This window comes from Rhinopithecus bieti, unplaced genomic scaffold (genome assembly GCF_001698545.2).
Source record: "Rhinopithecus bieti isolate Rb0 unplaced genomic scaffold, ASM169854v2 scaffold_28024, whole genome shotgun sequence".
Lineage (NCBI taxonomy): Eukaryota > Metazoa > Chordata > Mammalia > Primates > Cercopithecidae > Rhinopithecus > Rhinopithecus bieti.
In genome coordinates this window covers 512,005-521,424 of record NW_016812359.1, presented here as the reverse complement: position 1 = coordinate 521,424, position 9,420 = coordinate 512,005, and the positions used below count along the sequence as shown (strand labels likewise).

General features: G+C 44.1%; 1 protein-coding gene and 1 pseudogene across 3 annotated transcripts in view; both read left to right on the top strand.

Annotated features, from left to right (window-relative positions):
• NIM1K (NIM1 serine/threonine protein kinase) overlaps positions 1-9,420 on the top strand; it is a 90,242-nt gene that overhangs the window by 7,079 nt on the left and 73,743 nt on the right. The gene's annotated exons all lie outside the window — the stretch shown is intronic.
• LOC108544737 (spermine synthase pseudogene) lies at positions 8,048-9,280 on the top strand (annotated as a pseudogene).

Here is a 9,420-nt window from a genome sequence, read left to right as displayed (position 1 = left end):
TCTTTCTTTCTTTCTTTCTCTCTCTCTCTCTTTCTTTCTTTCTCTCTCTCTCTTTCTATAGTGAAAACTGTATTTTATTGCCTTTTATTTTCAACAATGATTACTTGAACTTAAAAAAAAAGAGCAGACTTTATTAACTAATGGTTACTGAAAAGTCAAACCTTTCCAGCCCACTTCATATTTTCTTTTAACCATTTCAGACCATGATCTGTTTCTTATCCTCCTACTTTCTAGCAGCATCTGTTCAGGGGAGATTGCTTGTGGCACACACAGCTCCTGCTCATGAGACAAGGTGAAGCACCCTCATCTGTTGTGAGTGAGGCACAGACTCTGAGATCAGACAGGCTTGGGCTTGAAATTAAACTTGGATGTTAATTGCCTATATGGCTTTGGACAAATTGCCAAGCCCTTTTGAAGTTTAGTTTCTTCATCTGAAAAATGAGGATAATAGCAGGCACCTTTTAGGGCTGTTGTAAAGATTTTTTAAAATATGTATAAAGGGCCAGGGATGGTGGCTCACACCTGTAATCCCAGCACTTTGGGAGGACAAGGTGGGAGGATCACCTGAGGTCAGGAGTTCGAGACCAGCCTGACCAACATGGAGTAGAACCCTGTTCTACTAAAGATACACAATTAGCTGGGCGTGGTGGCACATGCCTGTAATCCCAGGTATTTGGGAAGCTAAGGCAGGAGAATCACTTGAACCTGGGAGGCAGAGGTTGCAGTGAGCTGAGATTGTGCCATTGCACTCCAGCCTGGGCAACAAGAGTGAAACTCTGTCTCAAAAAAATGTATATGTGTGTGTGTGTATATATATATGAAAAATGTATATATCTGTAAATGAAATGCCATCTCTACTTATATATATATATATGTATAAAGTAGTTGAAATGAAATAATGATTATTCTTCTAAGTTAGGAATGCTTTGGGCTGCAATTAACTAAAAAATCTTCCTGCTTAGCTAGAAGTTTATTTTTCTTGCAAAAGAAGAGGTCTAGATAAGCAATTAATAGCTTTGTTTTAGCTGCCATCAGAGACCTAGTTTATTCCTATCTTTCTGTTCTGCTGTCCATCCTTTTGCCCTCATATTTATCACTTCATGGTCTCTAGGTGGCTACTACTTCTCTGTAAGTTCCACATAGGAAGAAAATGAAAGAAGCTGCTCCAGCTGCAACTATCCCCTTTCAACACGAAAGCACTAATTATCAGAAACACCAAACTAACGTCTTACTGGCCAAAACTGTGTCTCAGACCTATCCCTATCATTGAGGGAGAAGGGGAAACTGGGATCGCCAGTGCTATAACAGAAGGTAAAGAAAGGAGAAGAGAGTTAGTAGTGATGTTAAGTGAACCAGCCTGCAGTGATGTCTGTCACACTATCATTTATTGATAGGGTGGCCATATGTCCCAGTTTGTCAGTGCAACCTCGGATTACTCCTGTTGTCCTAGTGTGATTATTATTATTATTATTTTTTGAGATGGAGTTTTGCTCTTATTGCCCAGGCTGGAGTGCAATGGCGCAATCTTGGCTCACTGCAACCTCTGCCTCCTGGGTTCAAGCGGTTCTCCTGCCTCAGCCTCCTGAGTAGCTGGGATTACAGGCATGTGCCATCATGCATGCACAGCTAATTTTGTATTTTTAGTAGAGATGGGGTTTCTTGGTCAGGCTGGTCTTGAACTCCCGACATCAGGTAATCTGTCCACCTCGGCCTCCCAAAGTGCTAGGATACAGGCCTGAGCCACTGCACCTGGCCGTCCTAGTGCAATTATTAATAGCACCCATTCTCAGAGGTGTCTTGGTTTGAATGACAGATTCTATGTTCACCCTTCTTATTGAGCACTTGCTATTTATTGTAGGCTCTCATTAAGTAGTAGTTATTAATAAGACAGCTAGAACACAATCGTAAGATACACAAGTCAAGTTTACATGCGGTGATTGCCTGTATGGTACAGGCAGGAGGTACACTGAGTTTACAAGGGAGAGAAATGAGTATGAGCTGACAAAGAGTTGAGGTCAGCTGGTCTGGATGGAGAGGAAATATATGGGGAAGGTGTAACACCACGGCAAGAGAAGTAACTGGGTTGGACACAGTTTAAAATATGCAAAAGTGGCTGGGCACGGTGGCTCAAGCCTGTAATCCCAGCACTTTGGGAGGCCAAGGCAGGTGGATCACGAGATCAGGAGTTCAAGACCAGCCTGGCCAAGATGGTGAAACCCTGTCTCTACTAAAACTACAAAATTAGCCGGGCACAGTGGCAGGCTCCTGTAATTCCAGCTACTTCGGAGGCTGAGGCAGAAGAATTGCTTGACCCTGGGCGGCAGAGGTTGCAGTGAGCCGAGATGGCGCCACTGCACTCCAGACTGGGCAACAGAGCGAGACTCTGTCTCAAAAAAAAAAAAAAAAAAAAAGGAAAAGTACACACTTGACATGCCAGGGGCTTTTCTTTGAAGACTAACAACAAAGTTTTCATGCTGCCTTTGTTTGAATGATGAACACTTTGTAATATGAGGTACAATGCTAAGATAAGATATGATTGGGTCTGAGAGCATTCTTGGAACTGATGACACAAAATAAAACAGCCGTTCATATTTGTCAAGCCAATTGTTTTTGTTTTTTTGGCTATTACAAAACCTACCACAAAAGTTTAACATGTGAGAAGAAAGATATTTTTCTGGCCGGGCATGGTGAGGCTGAGGTGGGTGGATGATGAGGTCAAGAGATTGAGACCATCCTGGCCAACATGGTGAAACCCCATCTCTACTGAAAATACAAAAATTAGCTGGGCATGGTGGCGCGCACCTGTAGTCCCAGCTATTCAGGAGGCTGAGGCAGAAGAATCACTTGAACCCGAGAGGCGGAGGTTGCAGTGAGCCGAGATCACGTCACTGCACTCCAGCCTGGTGACAGAGCGAGACTCCCTCTCAAAAAAAAAAAGAAAGATATTTTCTAAATTATTCTTTTGAGCCTATAGTAGATTGTGACCTTGAGATATTTGGTAATAAATCCTCCTCCATCAAGAGAAAATATTTGCAACTTCCAAATTTTCTTTTGAGTTGAGATTAAAGGAAAACATTTATGGTCATTAATTTTTTTTCTTAGTTTGACTTTTAAATCCCCCCAATGTTTTTTATTTTTATTTTTCAGAAACAGGATCTCCCTCTGTCATGCAGACTGGAGTGCAGTGGCATGGGCATAATTCACTGTAGCCTCAAACCCCTGGGCTCAAGTGATCCTTTCTCCTTGGCCTCCCAAAGTACTAGGATTATATTTGTTTTAGATATTTATTCCTTCTGTTAGGCTGCTTGGTGAGCTGATATAGCTGAAAGAGACAAAGTAAAGAAATTTGATTCTAGTCTCATCCCTGCCACTAACTAATAAGTCTCTTAACCCCTCTGGGTGTGTTTATTCCAATACAAAATGCGAGATTGAAAAATCCTACAAGCCCCTCCCCAGTGGACTCCTAAAAGTCCCTTAGTGTGCTTGGGTAATCAAGGGAAACTGAATTAGCCAGTCAGCTTGGAGCCTCAGGTTAATTTGGTTTAGTGAAGTATTAAGAAGTAAGATTGCAGAGGAAAACAGATAAGACCCTGAAGTGCCTCACATCCAGCTAAGTAAATTGCCATTTGTTTTTGCCATTTACTAAGCAGCACTGAAGAAAAGTCAGTGTGAAAACGGGTGTGCTGGATAGGTTGGAAGGAGGAAAGACTGACAAGGGATAAAAATACTTGTTTTATTCTGAGTTTTGAGCTATTTTACAATGTTCAATAACCTCACAACATACCTGGTTCAAATGGCAGAGTAGTAGTCCCTAGAAAGCCTCACTGCCATGCTCAGCTTACCTGCTGCTGGCTCCATGTCCTGAGATTTTCAATGGCGCCTCACAGTACTCATCATCTGGACACAGTCTATTGCTGGTTGCTCTTCAGCTCCAGCCTTTCGATGACTATTTTGCTTCTGCTGGAATGTTTGTTGGCAGCCTTTAGTTTTGTTCCTAACCACCTCCCACTATCCCCGCAACCCCACCGCCCGCCATAACTCCTTCACTACTTAGCAGCTGCACAAGAAGACCTCCCTCCTAGGCTCCACTCAGTTCCCAGAAGAGCAATTCTTATTGCTCTAGGATTAAATTTATGCTACCGCTGTTAACATTTTAGGATATCTGTAGTGTTAAATCAAGTTCAGCCTAAAGCTGCCTCCCTACATATTTTAAGTTTGGCCCAAAAGTTTCTCTGAACATTGTGAACTATAACCTAAATGCACTTGTTAATGGACTGAAGCCACTCTTGTGCCAGTCACTGAGTTTTGGCCAATGAAAGGTGGCCAACTTAGTCAAACCATGTTCAAATAAGGCAAATGTTGAACTGTGACCAATCCAGCTGTTTTTGTACCTCACTTCCATTTTCTGTGCATCACTTTTGTTTTTCTGTCCATAAATCTTCCACCACTTGGCTATGCTGGAGTCTTTGAGCCTACTCTGGCTTGGGAGGCTGCCCGATTCATGAATAATTATTTGCTCAACTAAACTCTGTTAAACTTAATTTGGCTAAGGTTTTTCTTTTAACAATATCATATAGTATACTAATCTGTGGTGTTTCTTTATTGAACTATGGTGACATTACCAGAGCTAGTCTCAACTTTCCATAAAAAAATCCCTCCTTTGGCTGGGCACAGTGGCTCATGCCTGTAATCCCAGCACTTTGGGAGGCCAAGGTGGGCAGATCACTTGAGGTCAGGAGTTCAAGACCAGCCTGGCCAACACGGTGAAACCCTGTTTCTACTAGAAATACAAAAATTAGCTGGGCATGGTGGCAGGCGCCTGTAATCCCAGCTATTCAGGAGGCTGAGGCAGGAGAATTGCTTGGGCCGGGGAGGCAGAGGTTGCAGTGAGACAAGGTCAAGCCATTGTACTCCAGCCTGGGCAACAAGAGCAAAACTCTCAAGAAAAAAAAAAGTGCAATCCCTGACTTTATACTTCTTTTCCTTTTTTTTTTTTTTTTTGGAGATGGAGTCTCGGCTCTGCACCCAGGCTGGAGTGGCAGTGGCACCCAGAAAGCAGAGGTTGGGCAGTGAGCTGAGATCTTTTTTTTTTTTTTTTTTTTCTTTTTTTTTTTTTTTTTGAGACAGAGTCTCGCTCTTATCGCCCAGGCTGGAGTGCAGTGCGCGGATCTCGGCTCACTGCAAGCTCCACCTCCCAGGTTCACGCCATTCTCCTGCTCAGCTCCCTGAGCAGCTGGGACTACAGGCGCCCGGCCACCGTAAGGCGGCGCCCAGGCTAATTTTTTTTTTGATATTTTTAGTAGAGACCGGTTTTCACCTCGTGGTCTCGATCTCCCTGACCTTGTGATCCGCCCGCACTTGGCCCCCAAAGTGCTGGGATTAGCAGGCGTGAGCCACCGCGCCCGCCGCGTGAGTCTAAGACTTGCACGGCTGCAATTCCAGCCTGGGCAAGAAGAGCCGAAACTCCATCTCAAAAAAAAAAAAAAAAAAAAAAGTGTGCTATTTGTGTATTTGCTATCACTGATAGCTCCAATGGCTTTTTTTTTTTTTTTTTTTTTTAGACGGAGACGGAGTCTTACTCTGTGGCCCAGGCTAGAGTGTGGTGGCTCGATCTCAGCTCACTGCAACCTCCACCTCCCGGGGGGTTCAAGAGATTCTCCTGCCTCAGCCTCCTGAGTAGGATTACAGGCACATGCCACCATGCCTGGCTAATTTTTGTATTTTTAGTAGAGACAGGGTTTCACCATATTGGCCAGGCTGGTCTCGAACTCCTGACCTCAAGTGATTCACCTGCCTTCGTCCCCCAAAGTGCTGGGATTACAGGCGTGAACCACCGCGCCCAGCCTGATAGTTCCAATGGTTAATTCGAAAACAAGGCACAGGCCAGGTGCAGTGACTCACACCTGTAATCCCAGTGCTTTGGGAGGCTGAGGCGGGTGGGTCACCTGAGGTCAGGAGTCCAAGACCAGCCTGGCCAACTTGGTGAAATCCCATCTCTACTAAAAAATACAAAAAATTAGGTGGGCGTGGTGGTGGGTCCCTGTAATCCCAGCGACTTGGGAGGCTGAGGAACAAGAATCGATTGAACCCAGGAGGCGGAGGTTGCAGTGAGCAGAGATGGTGCCACTGCAGTCCAACCTGGGCAACAGAAAGAGACTCTATCTCAAAAAAAAAAAAAAAGGTCACAGCTGGGTGTGGTGGCTCACACCTGTAATCCCAGCACTTTGGGAGGTCAAGGCGGGTGGATTGCTTAAGCCCAGGAGTTTAAGATCAACGTAAGCAACATGGCAAAATCAAATATACAGAATTTAGCCGGGTGACGTGCTGCTCGCCTGTAGTTCCAGCTACTTGGGAGACTGAGGTAGGAGGATCTCTGGAGTCTGGGAGGTCGAGGGTTCAGTGAGCTGTGATTGCACCACTGAACTCCAGCCTAGGTGACAGAGGGAGACCCTGTCTCAAACAAACACAAACAAAAAAACAAAAACAAGGCACGTCAAAGAATCTTCCTTTCTAAATCTCCTGCCTGCTCTTGCTACTATCACTGACTTTTGCCATCCCAGGCTGATGCTGAACTTCATGGCAGTGGCCTGTTTCATAGTGTTAGGTTCCACTACACACCACAGGGAGGCAGCAAGTGGAATTGGGTGAAACTGGACCCCAGACTGGCCTTGTCACTCACTGCTTTCGGAGTTTTGACAAATGTCTCATTCTTTTTAGTAATCTCATCAAGGTAGTGAGAATTTTAGTATCTATCTTATAGAGTTTGTTGTAATGGTTAAATTAGTCACATAAGCATATGCAGCACAACGTCTGGTGTATAGTAAGTGCTTAATAAAAGTAGCTTTTAGTATACTTTCCCTGTTACATTGAATAAAATGCTAGTAACACTACTCTAACACCAACTAAAAGAATGGCTACTTCCAGCTGGGTATGGTGGCTCATGCTTATAATCTCAGTACTTTGTGAGGCCAAGGTAGGGGGGACCACTGGAGCCCAGGAGTCAAACCAGCCTGGGCAACATAGCGAGACTCTATTTCTACAAAAAATAAAAGTTTAAAAAAATGGCTACTTTCAAATGTCCTTCAAAAGGTGCTATTGCTTTGTGGTTTACAGTATATCACCTTTCATAAATTACGTTTTACTTCTTGTTTGCTTGTTTTTGTTTTGTTTTGTATTGTTTTGTTTTTTTTTTTTTGAGACAGTCTTGCTGTGTCGCCCAGGCTGGAGTGCAGTCGTGCGATCTTGGCTCACTGCAAGGTCCACCTCCTGGGTTCACGCCATTCTCCTGCCTCAGCCTCCTGAGTAGCTGGGACTACAGGTGCCCACCACCACGCCTGGCTAAGTTTTTGTAATTTTAGTAGAGACGGGGTTTCACTGTGTTAGCCAGGATGGGTCGCGATCTCCTGACCTCGTGATCCGCCCGCCTTGGCTTCCCAAAGTGCTGAGGTTACAGGCATAAGCCTTCACACCCGGCCTGCTTGTTGTTTACTACTAATATTTATTTGGTGCCTACCATATCCTAGCACTACATACTAGGGAATATTGAAGATAAGAAGATAAATAAGCAGCAGAAGGTCAGTCTTAGAAAGGCTAAACGTAATGAGAATATAAATTTATACTCTGTCAGTTCAAAGTGTGAGCAGAGTTCAGTGGAAATACTGAGATGGAGCAATTAACTCTGGGTAAGTAGAGAAAAGAAAATACCACCAGGCGGGGTGGCTCTATGCCTGTAGTCCCAGTATTTTGGGAGGCCCAGGAGTTCAAGACCAGCCTGTGCAACATATTGAGACCTTGTCTCTACTAAAATTAAAAAAAAAATTAACCGGGAAGGGTGGCGTGTTCCTGTAGTCCCAGCTACTTGGGAAACTAAGGGAGAAGGATTGCTTGAGCCCAGGGGTCAAGGCTGTAGTGAGCCATGATTGTGCCGCTGCACTCCAGCACGGGTGACAGAGTGAGACCCTGTCTCAAAAAAAAAAAAAAAAAAAAAAAAAAAAAAAAAAAAAAAAAAAAAAATTGGTTGGGGGAGAAGAAAGAAAATCCAAGAAAGTAAATTAGGAGGGTCTTGAAGGCTGAATAAGAAAAGAGCAAGTGCTAGTCCTGGCCTCCCTGGGTGCAGCGCACTCCCTGCCTGCTGGAGCCTGACTCGGCCCCCCAGTCTCCCGAGGCCACTCCCCCAGACCTCACTAAGGCAGCAGCACAGCATGCTTGACTTCATGCTTGGCGCCAAAGCTGATGGTGAGACCATTCTAAAAAGCCTCCAGTCCATTTTCCAGAGTCGGGGGATGGCGGAGTCGGTGCACACCTGGAGGGACCATGGCTGTTTAGCAACCTGCACAAACAAGAACGGCAGCTTTGCCAATTTGAGAATTTCCTTACATGGATTGTGTTGCTGGACCTTCAGAGTTACGATGGTGATGCACAAGGCAAAGAAGAGATCGACAGTATTTTGAACAAAGTAGAAGAAAGAATGAAAGAATTGAGTCAGGACAGTACTGGGCGGATAAAACGATTACCACCCATAGTTGGAGGAGGAGCCATCAACAAATACTGGCCCATTGCCGATGGGCGCCTGGTTGAATACGACGTAGATTGAGGTGGTGTATGACGAAGATTCATCTTATCAAAATATAAAAATTCTACACTCGAAGCAGTTTGCAAATATTCTCATCCTGAGTGGGGATGTTAATTTACCAGAGAGTGATTTGTTGTATACCTGGGCCATCATGGCAGTGGCAAAGAAGATTACACTGGCAAAGATGTACTCATTCTGGGAGACAAACATGGGGGCATATTGTGCGAAATAGTCAAACTAAAACCAAAGATGGTCACTATGGTAGAGCTTGACCAAATGGTGATCAATGGATGTAAGAAGTATATGTGAAAAACGTGTGGCGATGTCTTAGACAATCTTAAAGGAGGCTGCTATGAGGTTCTAATAGAAGACTGTATTCCGGTACTGAAGAAGTACTCCAAAGAAGGGAGATAATCTTATTATGTGATTAATGATTTGACAGCTGTTCCAATCTCTATGTCTCCAGAAGAAGATTCCACATGGGAGTTTCTCAGACTGATTCTTGACCTCTCAATGAAAGTATTGAAACAGGATGGGAAGTACTTTACACAGGAGAAGTGTGTCAATCTGACAGAAGCGCTGTCACTCTATGAAGAACAGCTGGGGCGCCTGTATTGTCCTGTGGAATTCTCAAAGGAGATCGTCCGTGTCCCTTCGTACTTGGAATTGTGGGTATTTTACACTCGTTGGAAGAAAGCTAAACCTTGAAGATGAATAGCCCCTAAATCACATGTGCTGCAAATGGCCTTTCTGACCTCCATATGTTGTACATGACATCAAAATGAGTCAGGTAATTGATTGTGAATTCCTCAAAGTTTTCCTTTTTTTAATTATTATTTTAATTAATT